At 39.5% G+C, this 15,344-nt stretch overlaps 1 protein-coding gene across 3 annotated transcripts in view; it reads right to left on the reverse strand.

Annotated features, from left to right (window-relative positions):
* The window catches only part of ANKRD12 (ankyrin repeat domain 12), a 117,521-nt gene extending 106,605 nt beyond the window's left edge, over nucleotides 1-10,916 (reverse strand). Inside the window, exon 1 of one of the 3 annotated variants that reach the window (XM_021096065.1) lies at nucleotides 10,584-10,916. The gene's annotated coding sequence lies outside the window, so the exon portion shown is untranslated. The remainder of the gene's footprint in view (nucleotides 1-10,583) is intronic. The other 2 variants (XM_021096063.1, XM_021096064.1) reach the window with 2 other exon arrangements.

The raw sequence follows: 15,344 nt of genomic DNA on the forward strand, positions 1-15,344 counted from the left end.
TAGAGGAAAAGAGGTAAAAGTACTTTTGTGTATTTTTTATTTTTTAACCCAGCCACTAGAACAGGAAAGGAAGCAAAAAATACTCAATCCAGTAAATACAGCTGCACTTTCAGTTGTGCTCCTATGTATTATATCTTTAGGAATCTGAACATGGCAGTCAATTCAGAAGACTATACCAAGCATATGCACTGTAAACAGTCAATTTAGTTTAGCTCTATGTGTGTATTATCTCCAAAATTCCACAAAGGTAAACCAAAGGTATAAAACAATAATATTTAGACAATGCAATTGCTTGAGATATAAACAACCAAGGGTTCATGCTTGCTTTATCATACCGTCCCAAAGTAAGCCACAGTTGATTTTCAGCACAATGTTTTCTGGCAGCTATTCCACAACATGTTACCACAAGAAAATGATGACTGTACTTCAGACCAAGAAATAACACACGCCCACAAAAGGAGAGCAGGCCGAACTGAAAGGACTGCAAAAACCAAAGCACAGTAGGGTAGAAAATGAGGCTTAAGAAAGGAGGAAGGGATCACAACATGAAGCACCTTGTCACTGTCTTTGTAATGACAAAAGCAAATTTTTTTTTGGCTGTGCCTGTGCCACGTGGAAGTTCCCAACCAGGGATCAAACCTAAGTAAGCCACAGCAGCAACCCAAGCCACTGCAGTGACAACGCTGGATCCTTAAACCACTGCACCACAGGATAACTCTGATAAAAGCAATTTAAGGCTTTAAAAAAGGGTAGTGGCACAATTTGAGCAGCATGTTTAAAAGGTGCTGTTGGTGAAACTTTGGAATTCAGACTAAAGAGGAACTAGATGAGAGACAGGGACAAGTGTAACAACCAGACTGTGTGGTGGAAAGAAGGAGTCAACAAGAGCAAGGCGGCTAGAATGACCATCAAGTTTCTGGCTCTAGCAACAAGAAGTAAAAATGCTTTGACAATAATTTAAAAGAAGCAATTAGCATTTATCTGTTATATTTATCCCCTAATAGTAATCTACCTAATAGTAACAACTTAACAATACTTCAAGTTTTTAAATTACTTTTTCATTTTTTTATTAACAATACCTCAAATTAAAAAAAAAAAATTTCTCTTGCTGTGGCCAGTGGCTATAGCTCTGAACTATCATCATATGCCACGGGTATGGCCCTAAAAAGACCAAAAAAAAAAAAAAAGAAAAGAAAGGAAAAGAAAATTCTCATTACTTCATTAGATTATGTTACAAAAGAGATTAGTGGCAAAAAGATTTTTTTTACTGTCAAACACTGGACCTTAAAAGATTACATTCTAACAATACATTTAGAATTTTTAAAGAAAGAAATACAGGCAGTTGTATTTATAATTATTTATTTGCCTTTGATAGCTATCTTTATATATATTTATTTCCAGAATTGTTAAGGTCAGTATATAAAAACTCTTCTGCAATGGAGAGAGTTGGCATAAATGACTTTTAAGGCTCTGCGTTTCTAAAAATGAGTTGCTGGGCTTACTGACCTCTTTCCAGCCCTACAAGGCTCTAAACTGTGCAACTTCTGTAGACCAGCAGAGGGCTGCAACAGCCCAAAGAAAATGGTCAGGCAGCTTGACTTGCATCTCTGGCACTGGGACATGGAAAAATCACCAATACTGAAAGTAGAAATCTAATAGCCACTACGTATTCACTTCACTGTCAACAGGGCAGAAGCAATCCCCCAAATCCCGAAAATGAAAAACACTCCTAATTAAGCATTTTGCCACCAGTTCCCTTCTCTTCTTGCAAGACAGTGTTTGGAAGCAGAACAAAATCTCACTAACAAAGGGTTATCAGAAGGGAAAAAAAATCAGTTAGCAACTCACACTTCCTTTTCAGACCGCTGCTCCACACTGGTGTTACCAAACTAATCTTCCTAAAATGATTATTTCATTAGGTTACTCTCACATCTACTTTGCCCATTTTGTTCTGCATATAGTGCAGTGCTAAAGCCTAAAATTACACTGTCTAGATTTTAAGGTAGATTTCTACCTCATGTATACTTATTCTCAACTCCCCTGGTCAGACTGCTCTGTTGCATACAACATGCAATAGACTTAAAATGGAAAGGTGACTGTGGTGACCTCTGAAGAAAGAAACAAATGTACACAGGTCTAGGGAAAGGGAAAAGCCACCCCTGGAAAAGTTCCTGCAAAAAGGAAGAGAGCAAATTCCCTGGGGAAATGAGGAAATGGCTCAAGAAAGGTACACAGAGGGCTTCAAATGAATTTGTAATGTTTAATTCTTAAAGCTGGGGAGGGGTACCAGGGGCTCATTATGCTATTTTCTGCACTTTTGGGGGGGGGGCTGCTCCCGAATATGGAAATTCCCAGGTCAGGGATGAACCCAAGCCACAGCAACAACCTGAGTCATAGCAATGACAATGCTGGATTCTCAACCTGCTGACCCACCAGGTAACTCCTGTACTTTTTAGGTTATCTGATATATTTCAAAATAAAAAAGGTTTTGGTATTTTAACTTTGCCCCTCAAAAGACAAGCTGCCAATCTATGCAGAGATCATACATACATCTGGCATCATACTCAGCACTACCCACAGATTAATACCAAGTAATGCCTTAACTCATTTTTACTGCTTTCTTTAAAAATGATACATACTTTAGCCTTAAATGAAAGGAAAGGACTTTGAGTTGTTTAGATAATTGCTTGTAGTTTGAATAGTAGCACAAAAAATCAGAGAGACTTGGGATGAAGGGCAGGACATAGAAATCCAGACTAGTTTATGATAACCATAGCTTCTGCAACATAAGCCTGAAATCCTAAAATCATCTCTATCTACACCCAAACTCTTTATGCACTTAGAGGCAGCTGAAATCAGTACCCTAACAAGAGCAGTGCTTATGGAAGTATTATTTCTGATCCACATATCACACCATTCCCACCCTGACCCAACAATAGTGTGAGCTACCAACACTACTTCTATTATGGCCAAAATTATAGTTTCCATACAACTTCACACCAGGGCTGAACTGTTTGGGCCTCATTTCAGTTCTGATCTGCTACCTCTGTAACCTGTGCACACTCCAAAATAAACCTACTTATTATACTATGCACAAGAATTCAGGACAACTGCCCATTTTAAATGGAGTATAATCCATAAAAACATTGAATCACTAAATTGTACACCGGAAACTAATACAACATTGTAAATCAATCATACTTCAATTAAAAAAAGAATTCAGAATTACTACATGTGGGGCATTTAAAAGAAAACATGCGCTAAACTGGTTTAGGAGAGTAATAGGTATTATCGGTAGCTCTTTCAGTCAGGGCAATTTAGGATTATAAACTGTTTCTCCACCAAAGTATGCTGAGACAAATAATAAGCAATATGGACCAGAACAGAGTAAACTAACTATATTCTAACAGCTGTAAGTAACAAGAGCAGTACTGTGAAAACTCGAACCCCAATGGCAAAGAATACTGTGCTCTGGGTTTTATTTTCAAAATAAAACATTTCCTGAAATAAATGTCATGAACTGGGTGTAAAAAAGGCAAATTTCACTGATGATACTGATAGTAAACAGCTTTATCTATGAAAAGAAATATACTATAAAAAAAAAGCTAAAACCACAAGTTTAGGACCATTAAGAATATAATTAGCTCTACAACAAAATTAAATCAGTGATTCTTAGTCTTTTTTGGACAGACCTATCTCAGAATCGAAAGCCATAGGTCTCTGCACTGAAGACCTTGCAATGTAACTTCAAAATGTTTACCAAACCTGTTACTATGGTTCTTTGTTTGAAGTAATCATCTCTTCCAGCTATATTTTAAGGTCTATACAAGCAGAGAATGTCTTCAGATACATGCTGAGCATTGGCACCTAAAGCCTTAAAACCGAAGCACCTTATCAATGATCTCTTGTCTCCTATGTGAACTCTATATAACCTCTTGAAATATTTTCTAAAAAAATCTATATTACATTATTCCCCATCTTGAAAATTCATTTGTATTAAGCCTTGCTTCCTAGCAATCATGGCCTTCATCTGCTACCCCTCTTTTCTCCCTTGGTCCGGGGTCATCCTCTTAAGCCAGGTGGACCATTTTCCTGTCATTAGCATTGGGGTGATCCTTTATGGAATCTGGGGTACAAGAGTAACAAGACAGGCATGATCTAGTTCCTTAAGGGCTCACGGTGTTCCTTTCCACACCAACTAAAAAACAATTTGGATAATTAAAGAACAATACTGCCCTCCTAATTTCACATGTCTATGTTTTGTTCAGAGTGTAAACCCTTAAAAAAAAAAACAAAAAAACAAACTATAATATTGTCTCTGCTTACATATTCCTAAACTCCTGCCTCAATAAGACTAAATGCAATACCACTAATAGAAACATTTATTTAAAATTTAACTAAGCATGTGTGGTTTAAAATCTTGATTATCTCTGGAGTTCCTGTCGTGGCTCAGTGGAAATGAACCTGACTAGTATCCATGAGGACACAGGTTTGATCCCTGGCCTAGCTCAGTGGGCTAAGGATCTGGCATTGCCGTGAACTGTGGTGCAAGTTGCAGATGTGGCTCAGATCCCATGTTGCTGTGGCTGTGTGGTGTAGACCGGCAGCTACAGCTTCAATTCGACCCCTAGCCTGGGAACCTCCATATGCCATGGGTGTGGCCCTAAAAAGACAAATAAAATAAAATAATTGATTATCTCTATAATGCTTGTGGCAAAATTTGAAAATACAGAAAAATAAAAATTCCAATTACTTTCCTATTCAACACCCAGAGATATTCTGCAACATTTTTAGATTGTATTGACCTTTCACTTCATGTTAAAATCCATAATACAAAACACAAAATAACCATTTTCCCCCAAAAGCTCAAATTTTATCTATAGTGTTATCCTTTTTCTCTTAATAATAACAACTTCTTTGAAGGTGCAGTAAGAGAGCAATACCGTCACTGATTTAAATTTATCTGTATAATGGGAATAAGATAAACCTCACAAGGTCATGATAATGAGCAAATGAAAGGTTATGTGGAGAGCCCATTATCAATCACAGAATGTTGGTAGTATGTCTCTGACCAAAGGATACAAAGTTATCTCTCACAGAGGAGAAAAGGCAAATGATTATTTCTCCATGTATTAGCTAATGATCCAAATTCCTGAAGCTAAAATCAAATATGTTCATACCACAATCAAAGATGAAAGCCTTGAATGTAAAATGAAAAGTGGTAATGTAATAATTTTAATGACACAAATTTAAATTGTTAACAAATAACAGAAAGGTAAGGATTTACTTTCATTGGATGTTTGCAAAGCAAAAGAGCAATTGAACCTGAAGGGGAAGGAAGAGCCAAGAAGAGGGAAAAGGACAAGGAAAGGAAGAGTGAGTAAGCCAATCTACTGTTAAATACTCCTGTTTACTTTCAATAGCACGAGGACAAACAGAAGCTTGGTAAAGAGTTATTTTTTTGTCCTTTCTGACTGCAGCTTAAAGAGAACACTCATCTTCATCCTTGGGACATTTTTATGAATCCTGGAAGACAGAGATAATTTCTGAAGGTTGAACAACCACTACAGAGTGATCACCTCAATTATCAATCTACAAATGAACTGGGTTGATCTTAAAAAATTTCTCTCAAAGTAAGAGATTTACATTTATATAGCACTTATAAATTCCAAGTTAGTTCTTGAGTAACAGTATTTAGAGTTGGAGACATTCCAGTGACAACTTTATGAAGTTTTTTTTGTAATTAGATATCTACTCTTATCATACATTAAAATAACACATTTGAAAGTACCTAGAGCACAGAACTCAATGTAAGTTTTTTTCTTTGATCACCAAGTAACTTCCAAATAGCCAAAATTAAACTCTGGTAAAAAGGACTTATTTTTACTCAGAGGCTGCAAGACTTTAGTACATAATACTGAAATGCAAGCCAAGGCTCTACTCCGAGTTACAACATTTTTGTGCAAATTCTGTAAATTTTTAATTTCCTCATCTAGAGGACATCATTAGTTAAAACCACAGTAAAGTAGTATAAAGAATGTTTTCAGTATTTATTTCTACCCTGCTTGTTTAACAAGCTCTTGTTCAGAAGTGGTAGAATACAGTTGAAAGAAAGCTGTGTACAATGTGGCTTTGGTGGAAAAGAGAAAAAAAAGTAGGCGTTTCTTTCCTTTTCCTTTAGATTTGCTAAGGATTCTCTTTCATGAGTGAATTTCAAAGGAATCTAGCATTACTACAGAGAAGTTTCACCTGGACCCTACCCAAGGTTCAATATCATCAGATGAGTGGAAGTTTTGCTGATCTCAGAATAATTGTGAAATTCAGGAGATCGGATATAAACAGTACTTCATGAACTACAAAGCACTGTAATTTTTCATGTATCATTATCTTTTATGATGGGTTAATACAAGCTATTTCTAGGAAGTGAAAACCACGCATGCATGGTTTTTGTTCTCTATTAGAAGTCAGAATACCAACAAAACTCCTATGTAGGAAGAACAACAATCTGAACTGTGCGAAGCTACAGGATTCTCACAACACTCTCAAGCAATAAGGTAGTTTAAAAAATATAGCATTTACTCTTATCTGTGATATTTCCTCCAGTTGTAGTCCAAACACAAACTGATAATGAGAAATATAAACCACTATATATATTTTAAAAACTTTTAGTGCAATAAAAAAAATATTAAGGGACTGGACAAAGAAGACACAATTTTTAAATGCGAAAGAAAAAGAAATGATTTTATATTATGCAGCTTCATAATTTACTTCTGCTTACCTCAATTTGGAAACATTTGTGTTTAAACCTAATTTTCAAAGAATTTAAGTCTGAATTTGAATTTCTTAGAATTGTGAAGATTCTCACTAATCAGAAAATCTAGTTTTGGTTGCTACTTTCTAACCTGAACAAGCTCATATTTACTCTGCCTGGATCCTTCCTAAAGTTCCTTTATAAAAGTCCTAAATGAGTTTGGTTAGCTAACTTTTTTCTTCAGTCACTCCGTTTAAAGTACATTTTCTTAGAACAATGATCAATATCAAGGTGGAGTCTGTTAAAAGAACCTCTTATAATGATAATTGTAGTCCTTCTGTAGCTGGTAAGACTAATTTACTTCTGAACAAATAACATTAAAAAAAAAAAAAACAAAAAACAAAACCCAGTATCAACAGCTCATAAAAAGGCTTGCCTATCTTCCACAATTCTCATAAGGTATTTTCCTTTTCTTTTTCACCAACACAGCAGAAGGTAGAATCCTGACCCCATGAATTTTTCACAAAGTCTGGGAAAAACAAACAAACAAAACTGCCTTAAATCTTTTCAAAATCAGCTAAACACTCTCCATGAGAGGCAGAGCAGAGAAATGGTTAAGAGTGGGGAGAGCAGAGTCTGTCACTTTTTTAGGTCTACGAATATCTACACACCACATAAACAGTTCAAAGCCTCATTTTCCTCAGCCATAGTATCTTCTTTATGAGGTTGTCTGGAAAATTATCTGAAATATTTCATTTAAAACTTGTGAACACAGAAACATGCATATTCTAAGTGCTCATAATCTTGAGCTTCAAGGTTACAAATAACCCATGAAACACTACAAAATACTTCAATACTGATGTTCTGGTTTCCAGTATTACGAATTTAAAGCAAAAGTAAAGGTCTTTAAACCCAATGGCAAAAGACAACAAACAAAAACTCTGTCTTAACATTTCTACACATATATTTTAGATCTACAAGATAACCTTAACATGAACTATTCAAAAGCTAAGGGAAGGAAATAATCTCCAGTTATTGCCATATCTGGTAAGTAGCAACAGACAAATTAACATCGCTACTAAGATACTTTCACTATTACTTTTTAAAAGCCACTGTCTGTTAAAGAAACATTATGCATGCATGAATGTATATGAGAATGTTTTCAAATGTTACATGAATAAACTTCATATTCTCCAGAGGAAGTTAGGCTCTAACAACTGCAATATTTAAAATGTTCATAAGAGGCTTTACTAAGATTAGAACTAAGTAGGAATCAGAAAATGTATCTACAGGGAATTATAATCTATAAAACAGCAGGTGCTTAAAACAATGAAGCTAAGGCTAAGCAAAAACCTAGGGATCTAGACACCTTAGATAATGTAGTAAGGACGGTATTTATTTCAAAAACAATATCACCATTTTTTGTATGTATAAAAATTTACAGTATGTAATGTGTTTTCCATATATAATCACATGTTCCATCAAACAATCCTGTAAATTATGTAGGAAAATTATTTTTTTGCAGATTACAAAGGCACAGTTCTTAAAGTTAATATGATTTGTCAAAAACCAGTTAAAAAGTGACAAATCAAGAATTTAAATTCCTGTCTCCTCACTTATTTTCCCTGTTCTTTCTACTACTCTATAAAACTACTTTTTTAAAGAAATGGACAGATTAGCATCTTCACAAAATCTCTAGGCCAAACCACAGATTGTTTCAATTAACTGGGCTGACTTCAATAAGTCATTTCCCCTCAGCAGGCCTTTATTTTTTCATCTGCAAAACGAGGGAAACAGGTTAGAAAATGTGAGGTCCCTTCGGATCTAAGGATAAATTTAAGTTTTAAAGGCCACAACCATAGGGAGAAAACGGTTTCCCTCCAATTACACAACCCCTTTGGTAGTTAAAGGCATGAGCGAATTCTTGCGGATTAACCTCGATGTAAATAAAAAGCGTCCTTACGGAGTATAAGCATTTTACAAATATGTGTTGATGTCAGCTTTAGCAACAAGTTCCAGGTTAGAAAATAGTGTCAATAGCTCTTAAACAATCTACTGAAATTACTGGATAAATTCTTCAGGCCTGATACATGCTGCTTCAGTAGCATCAAGTTTATTCACATAAAGCTGTCTATACCTCTTATGGACTATGATGGAAATGATTAATCTCACTAAACATTCTCTTTTTAGATTAAAACAATGTTGGTAAAATAAAAGAATAGTTTAAAGAAAATTTAACTGCTAGTCAACTAATACCAAAAAACTGAACATTTTTACTATTATTTTTATTCTTTAAAATAAAAACCTTTTTTCCAATGAAGTTTCCTAAATATCCTTACTATTTCTCTAGCCTACCTCAGAAGAATATCAGTTACATTTTTCAACTTCTATAAAAAATTTAACATATAAGCATCTTGATAAAAATATCTTCCTTTTAAATTCCACCAGCTGGGCACTCAATTTCAAACAAAATTCAAGTTTCCCCCCTTCCTGATATTAAAGAACTAAAACCAAAGACTGCACAACATTATTTTCACCTACAAAATTTTTTCTCATCTAAGTATTTTTTCCTCTTTACTCCTCCTCAGTCTTCATGGAATACACACCCAGAGATTTCCACTCTCCCAGCTCTGCTTTTTCATAAAACCATCCTAACAACAACTATGGAAACCATAAAGATTAAGAACATTACAGGCATCCTGCTTTTCTACTCTTTTCCTTCCACGAATATTCCTTAACATTTTTTACTTCACTTTAACACTCTTCCTATCTCTAAAACAGAACACACACCCTGAATAGTTAAGCTTGACCTTACTTAGTCAACCGTCTGCGGACCTTTAGAAATTGAGTCAGTGCTTGTGTCAACTATAAATGATCTTTAAGTAGTAAAACCGTCCCCTCTTGCCTACGGAACATTTTTACATGTATTTGCGTTTAGCCCAAATTAAAGACTTTTCCCAACAAGACTAGTTAATACAACGACTTGATCTTACACAGTCGACACTATCTCATTTTGTTTTTTAAGCCACTTGGCATCAATGTAGCGTATGTTCTGCCAGTTCTGAGCTAATCTCCAGGAAACCCTTTGTATAACGACTGAAGAAACTGAAACAGATCAGAGCTCAAGATTTTTAAGGGCCTAAAGAAGCATATGTTTTTAATCAGCAGTCAATTTATGTTAAAGTAGTTATTTTACCAGTTCGCCTTCTTTTATAATTTACATAAACCGTCTTAAAATAACACTGGTCCACTTCTACTTGAAGATTAGAGGCGGTTCCAAGGCGTTCCAGATGCCTGGACCCCAACCCATTTCCCCGCGTTGGCAAGGTAGGCGCGGGAGTCTAGTGGAAACCGATCTTGATGGGTACGCTGCTAGAAAGGTTTCCTACGGTTTCGACCGGTGCGAGTGTCAACTTCCCGTGCTAAACTGTCCCTCCCTGTTATTATTAAAACAGCTGTCAGCCAGGCTTCGGCGGCCTCTTTGTACCAGCGTTTACTCAACGCTTGGGGATCCTGGAGCAGGCGTCGCACCGAGTTAGCCCAGCCGAGCTCCAGAAGCCCCGGCCCCGCGCGCCCGCCAAGCCGCGCCCGGACACGACCCCGCCGCGCACCCGGCGGCAGGGCCCCGGCCGGCGCGCCCCCCGCCCCGCCCAGCCCCGCCCCCTCCCGCCGCGCACCCTCGCACGCACACGCTCCGCGGCCCCGCCATGTTCCGGGAGCGGCGCGGCGTCCGTCCGCCCGGGCCCCCGCCCCCCCGCCCGAGCAGCTCCCGCCTGCAGCGACTACGGCCCCCGTCCCGCTAGCGTGGGCGGGGCGGCGGGCACGTACCTACCTCGCTCTGCCGAGGGGACGGGAGCGGGCGCGACTGGGGGGCTCCTCCCGGGCGCCGGGGCCGGGGCTCGAAACCGCGCCCCTCCTTCCTCCTCGCCTGTCGCCACGCCCCCCTCGCCCTCACGGACCCAAGGCACGGCCGGCGCAGGAGGGTTTACCCCCTGTACGAGGGCCTCGGCGCGGCCGTCTCTGTCGTGGTCTTCGCTGTCGCCGTAACCGCCACGAACGCCGCCGAGGCCGGGCTCGAAAACATCTCCGGTCTCCGCCGTCCCTCACCACAGCCTGCTCGCTCCCCGCACAGCGCCGCCCGGCGATTGGCCGCGGCACGGGCACGTGACACGGCGGGCACGGGATGGGCGGCGTGACCGCCCCGCCCCCGCCCACCGCCCCTTCCGCTCGCCACCCCCCTCCCCGGGCCCGCCGCTGTGGCGGCGCCGCGAGAAGCTTCCCGAGCCGGGGGCGGGGAGCGGGGCGTACCAAATGGACGCGGGGGTGCGGGCCGGAACCCCGCGCGCCGCTGTCTTCTGCCCCAGAAGGGAGGGACCCCTGCGGGGAGCGGCGCGGGCGGAGGTCGCGCCCAGCGGCGATCATGGCCGTGGCTGTGACTGGCCACTTCTGGAAATGGCGGCGGAGGCAGCGGCGAGGAAGAAGAGGCTCTGTCCACAGAGGGTATTCACACGTTATTTTTGCGGGGCGGGAAGCCGAGTTAGCGAGCAGCGGGCCGGCTGGAGGCGGAGGCGGGTGTCCGGCCAGGCGGGCGTAGTGCGCCTGCGCGCCAGCCGGCCGCACCTGTGGGAGCAGGGACCCCTCGGGCCCCAGCCGCACCCCTCACCTGCTCCAAGCGGGGCCCTGGGCGCGCGTCCTGCAAGCGCGGCAGCGTGCATCTCCTGTGGGGATGGCATAGGCTTTGCAGTACGCCCCTCCCCATCGACACTTTCGGATGACCTTATCAGACGAGTTTAAGTGCATTTATCCTTTCCGAGAGGCCACCCACGGGAACTGCCCGGCTGTAGAAGAGCGCGTGGGGAGAACTCGCCGCCTCGGCACCCTGACTTCCTCGGGAGGTCAACCCGCGACAATTTGTACATGCCCTTATTTAACCACCAAAGGGATTACATAATCGGAGGGAAACCATTTCAGTCTGAGTTTCTTCAGGACGTTTTTTATTTACATCGAGGTTAATCCGCGAGAATTTGCGCATGCCTTTAACGACCAAAAGGGTTGTGTAATTGGAGGGAAACCATCTTCTCCCTATGGTTGTGGCCTTTAAAACTACAGCTGCCTTTGTGACTTAATGAGTGCATTTACAAATTTATGTCATTAAGTCAGCATATGATGTATTTCATACTTGACAGGAGGAAGCTGAATCCAAACATATAACTATATAAAGCACAAACTTGCATTAAAGATCATTATTTTTTCCTTTCCTAGGTTCCTCATTTCTCCCACATTCAGGTTCAGTATGACTAGTAAGAGAGCACCTTGTGGCTAGAAGTGGAACACTGTTACATTTAATTTGGATATTTATGGCTTGAAATACAAAGGAAAGAAACATACAAGTAACCAACTCTTTTCTGACTTCTCTTCAAATCGTTGATTCCTTGTCATAGGAAGTAGGTGGCTGTAACATTCGCTATTTCTACAGAGGTAAACGAGTTTCAGTTCAAAACTGAAAGGTAGCTAATCTTGAATTTGCTGAAATTAACCATAATTTAAGGCAAGTATACACACAACCTTATTACATAAAAAATCACTGAACACATGAAAAACTCAAAAGACAATCGTAATCCAAGGCACTGTGTTGACTACTTGAAGAGAGCACTATCTGTATATTAAAAAAAATTCATGTAAAATTAAGTTGGAAACAATTTTTTCTGTTTACAGTCACGCTTTTGGCATATGGAAGTTCCTCTGTTAAGGGTCGAATTGTAGCTTCAGCTGGAACCCACGCCACAGCCACTGCAACAAGGATGTAAGCAGCATTGTAGCTTACCTCAATGACCTATCTTAACCCACTGAGGCAAGGGATTGAAACTGCATCCTTACAGAGATAAGGTCGGGTCCTTAATGAGCTGAGCCCACAATGGGAACTCCAAAAAATTTTATTTATTTGTCTTTTTAGAGCCACATTCGCTGCATATGGAGCTTCCCAAGCTAGGGGTTGAATCAGAGCTGTAGCCACTGGCTGACGCCACAGCCCCAGCAATGCCAGATCCTAGCCAAGTCTTTGACCTACACCACAGCTCATGACAATGCCAGATCCTTAACCCACTGAGCAAGGGCAAGGATTGAATCTGAAGCCTCATGGATACTAGTCAGATTCATTTTATGCTAAGCCAAGCTGGGAACTCCCAAAAATTAAAAAAAAAAAATAAAGCTATTAAGATTATATGCGACAGTTATGAACCAACATTTGTTATTGGAAAGGTCCAAATGCGATTTATGAAGGGAAGAGGAGCCAATTTTCCTTTTCAGTATAAAACTAGAAGTATGAATAAATTATTATAGATACTGTGGTTAGAGGCCTCAAAAGAAGCTGGGACTAGTTGATTAGTAAATTGCTAAGGCTTTTAATTGTATAGTTCTGTCTTTGGCTCAAGTCCTGGAATCTATCTTCAGCAAGTGGGCAAAATAACTGGGTTTTTTCTCCCCCCATTTATTTAGTTCTTACTATTTCATTTATTTATTTACTTTTAGCTTCACCTGCAGCATGTGGTTCCCAGGCCAGGGAGTAAACCTGCACCACTGCAGCAAGCCACTGCAGTGACAATGCTGGATCCTTAACCCACTGTGCCAAGCATTAAACATCACTCTTAGCCAAAGTTAAGTATTATCACATTTATTTAGGGTTACTACTAGCAGACACTTAAAATGTGTATACTTGAGATATAACTAGAAGGCATCTGGAGAATTTACTTTCAACTTAGTTCTCTCACCTTTAGAATCAACTACTATTATGTTTGGCTACTACATCCAGTTATATCATTCAAAAAATTTGCCCTATTTCATGAATAAATGAAAAACACAATCTCTGATCATGGCTTACCATCTGATCATCTATAGATGTAATGCTTTTGCAGTGAATACTCTTATGACTGTTATGTGTTGTAGGATTTATAGGGCAGTAGCTCCATCCAGTTACAGCAAGTAATTCTGAGGAAATTTTAATCAGTCTGTTTATCTACACTTGGAATCTTCTTGGATTATAGTAAAGAACTTTTACCTGCCAGGTGTTTTTAAAAGCTAATCTTATAATTATTAAATTCTAATTATTAAAATAAGTGCTCTTGTATTAAAATTGAAAGGATTTCCAAAAGTTAATAGCCAGTGCTTATCTTGAAAACACAACTTATTTTATCACCCAGTATCTGAAACCTCCCACTCCTAACTTTTCATGTAGTTAAAAAAAAATTTGTCAGAGTGTAAGACACTTTTTACAATGGTAATTTTAATTTAATGAAGTACCTATGTGTTTTCATAATTTTAAATTAAAAGCTTAATAGCTAACAGATTATTTTTTAAAGAAATAAAAATAATAGTAAAAAGTAGTTGCCTGTGAGAAGACCTGAAGTCTCTAGGGCAGCAGGGAGGCATTTTCATTGTGTTACCTTGTACCACTTGAAAAATTACTGTTTACCTTCTTAGGTAAAAATAAAAAATTAATTTTTAAACACAGTCTTAAAAATAAATAATCATCACACTTAGTCTGTCATAAGACCAAGGCCAAATAGTGACTTTGAGAAATCCTGAAACAAATGGATTAGATTTATCCTTGAATTAAAGCTGCCTATTAATTTTTTTTCATGCAAAACTCATAGCTAGCTTCTTGAACATAATACACAAACTTTTATTCTTTCTTGTAAGTTGTAATATGTATTCATCTTATAAGCTGTAATATATGCTTGCAACTGAAAGGTGTATTTCACACATCCACTGATCTTCCTAACTGTATTTCCAATTTCTTCCCCAATTGGTTTTTGTATACTTGCAGGATCAGAATAGCCAAGATGATGTCAAGTGTTTTGTACTTTTCTACTTCAAAAATGATGAACAGGGAGTTCCCATTGTGGCGCAGTAGAAACGAATCCAACTAGGAACCATGAGGTTGTGGGGGTTTGATCCCTGGCCTGACTCAGTGGATTAAGGATCCAACGTTTCCATAAAACGCGGTGTAGGTCACAGATGTGTATGTGAGAAAAGCTGGACTAGAGAAATGCATAATAAAATGTTAATAGTGGGGCGTTCCCATTATAGTGCAGTGGAAATGAATCCGACTAGGAACCATGAGGTTGCGGGTTTGATCCCTGGCCTTGCTCAGTGGGTTGAGGATCCAGCGTTGCCATGAGCTGTGGTGTAGGTCACAGACATGGCTCAGATCTGGCATTGCTGTGGCTCTGGCGTAGGCCGGCAGCAACAGCTCCCATTAGACCCCCTAGCCTGAGAACCTCCATATGCCACGGGTGTGGCCCTAAAAAAGACAAAAAAAAAAAAAAAAAAGATTTGGCTATGCTTTAAGATGGGGAGAGCAAAATGTGTTTGCAATTTGACAGAATTTTTACTTCACGATAACCTATTATTATTGATTAGTGACAGGGCAGTTGAAAATGGGTGATGTTGAAATAATTTTACTAGACTATGCAATGTCTTCATAGTTATTATTAGCTAAAGATAGCAGAAGACTTTAAAATGGTGCTCTGAAGTTCTGACATGGTGCCAGATTACCCCTAAGGTGTACACAGATGGAAATGAATAATATAAAAAA

This window comes from Sus scrofa, chromosome 6, assembly GCF_000003025.6.
Source record: "Sus scrofa isolate TJ Tabasco breed Duroc chromosome 6, Sscrofa11.1, whole genome shotgun sequence".
Taxonomy (NCBI): domain Eukaryota; kingdom Metazoa; phylum Chordata; class Mammalia; order Artiodactyla; family Suidae; genus Sus; species Sus scrofa.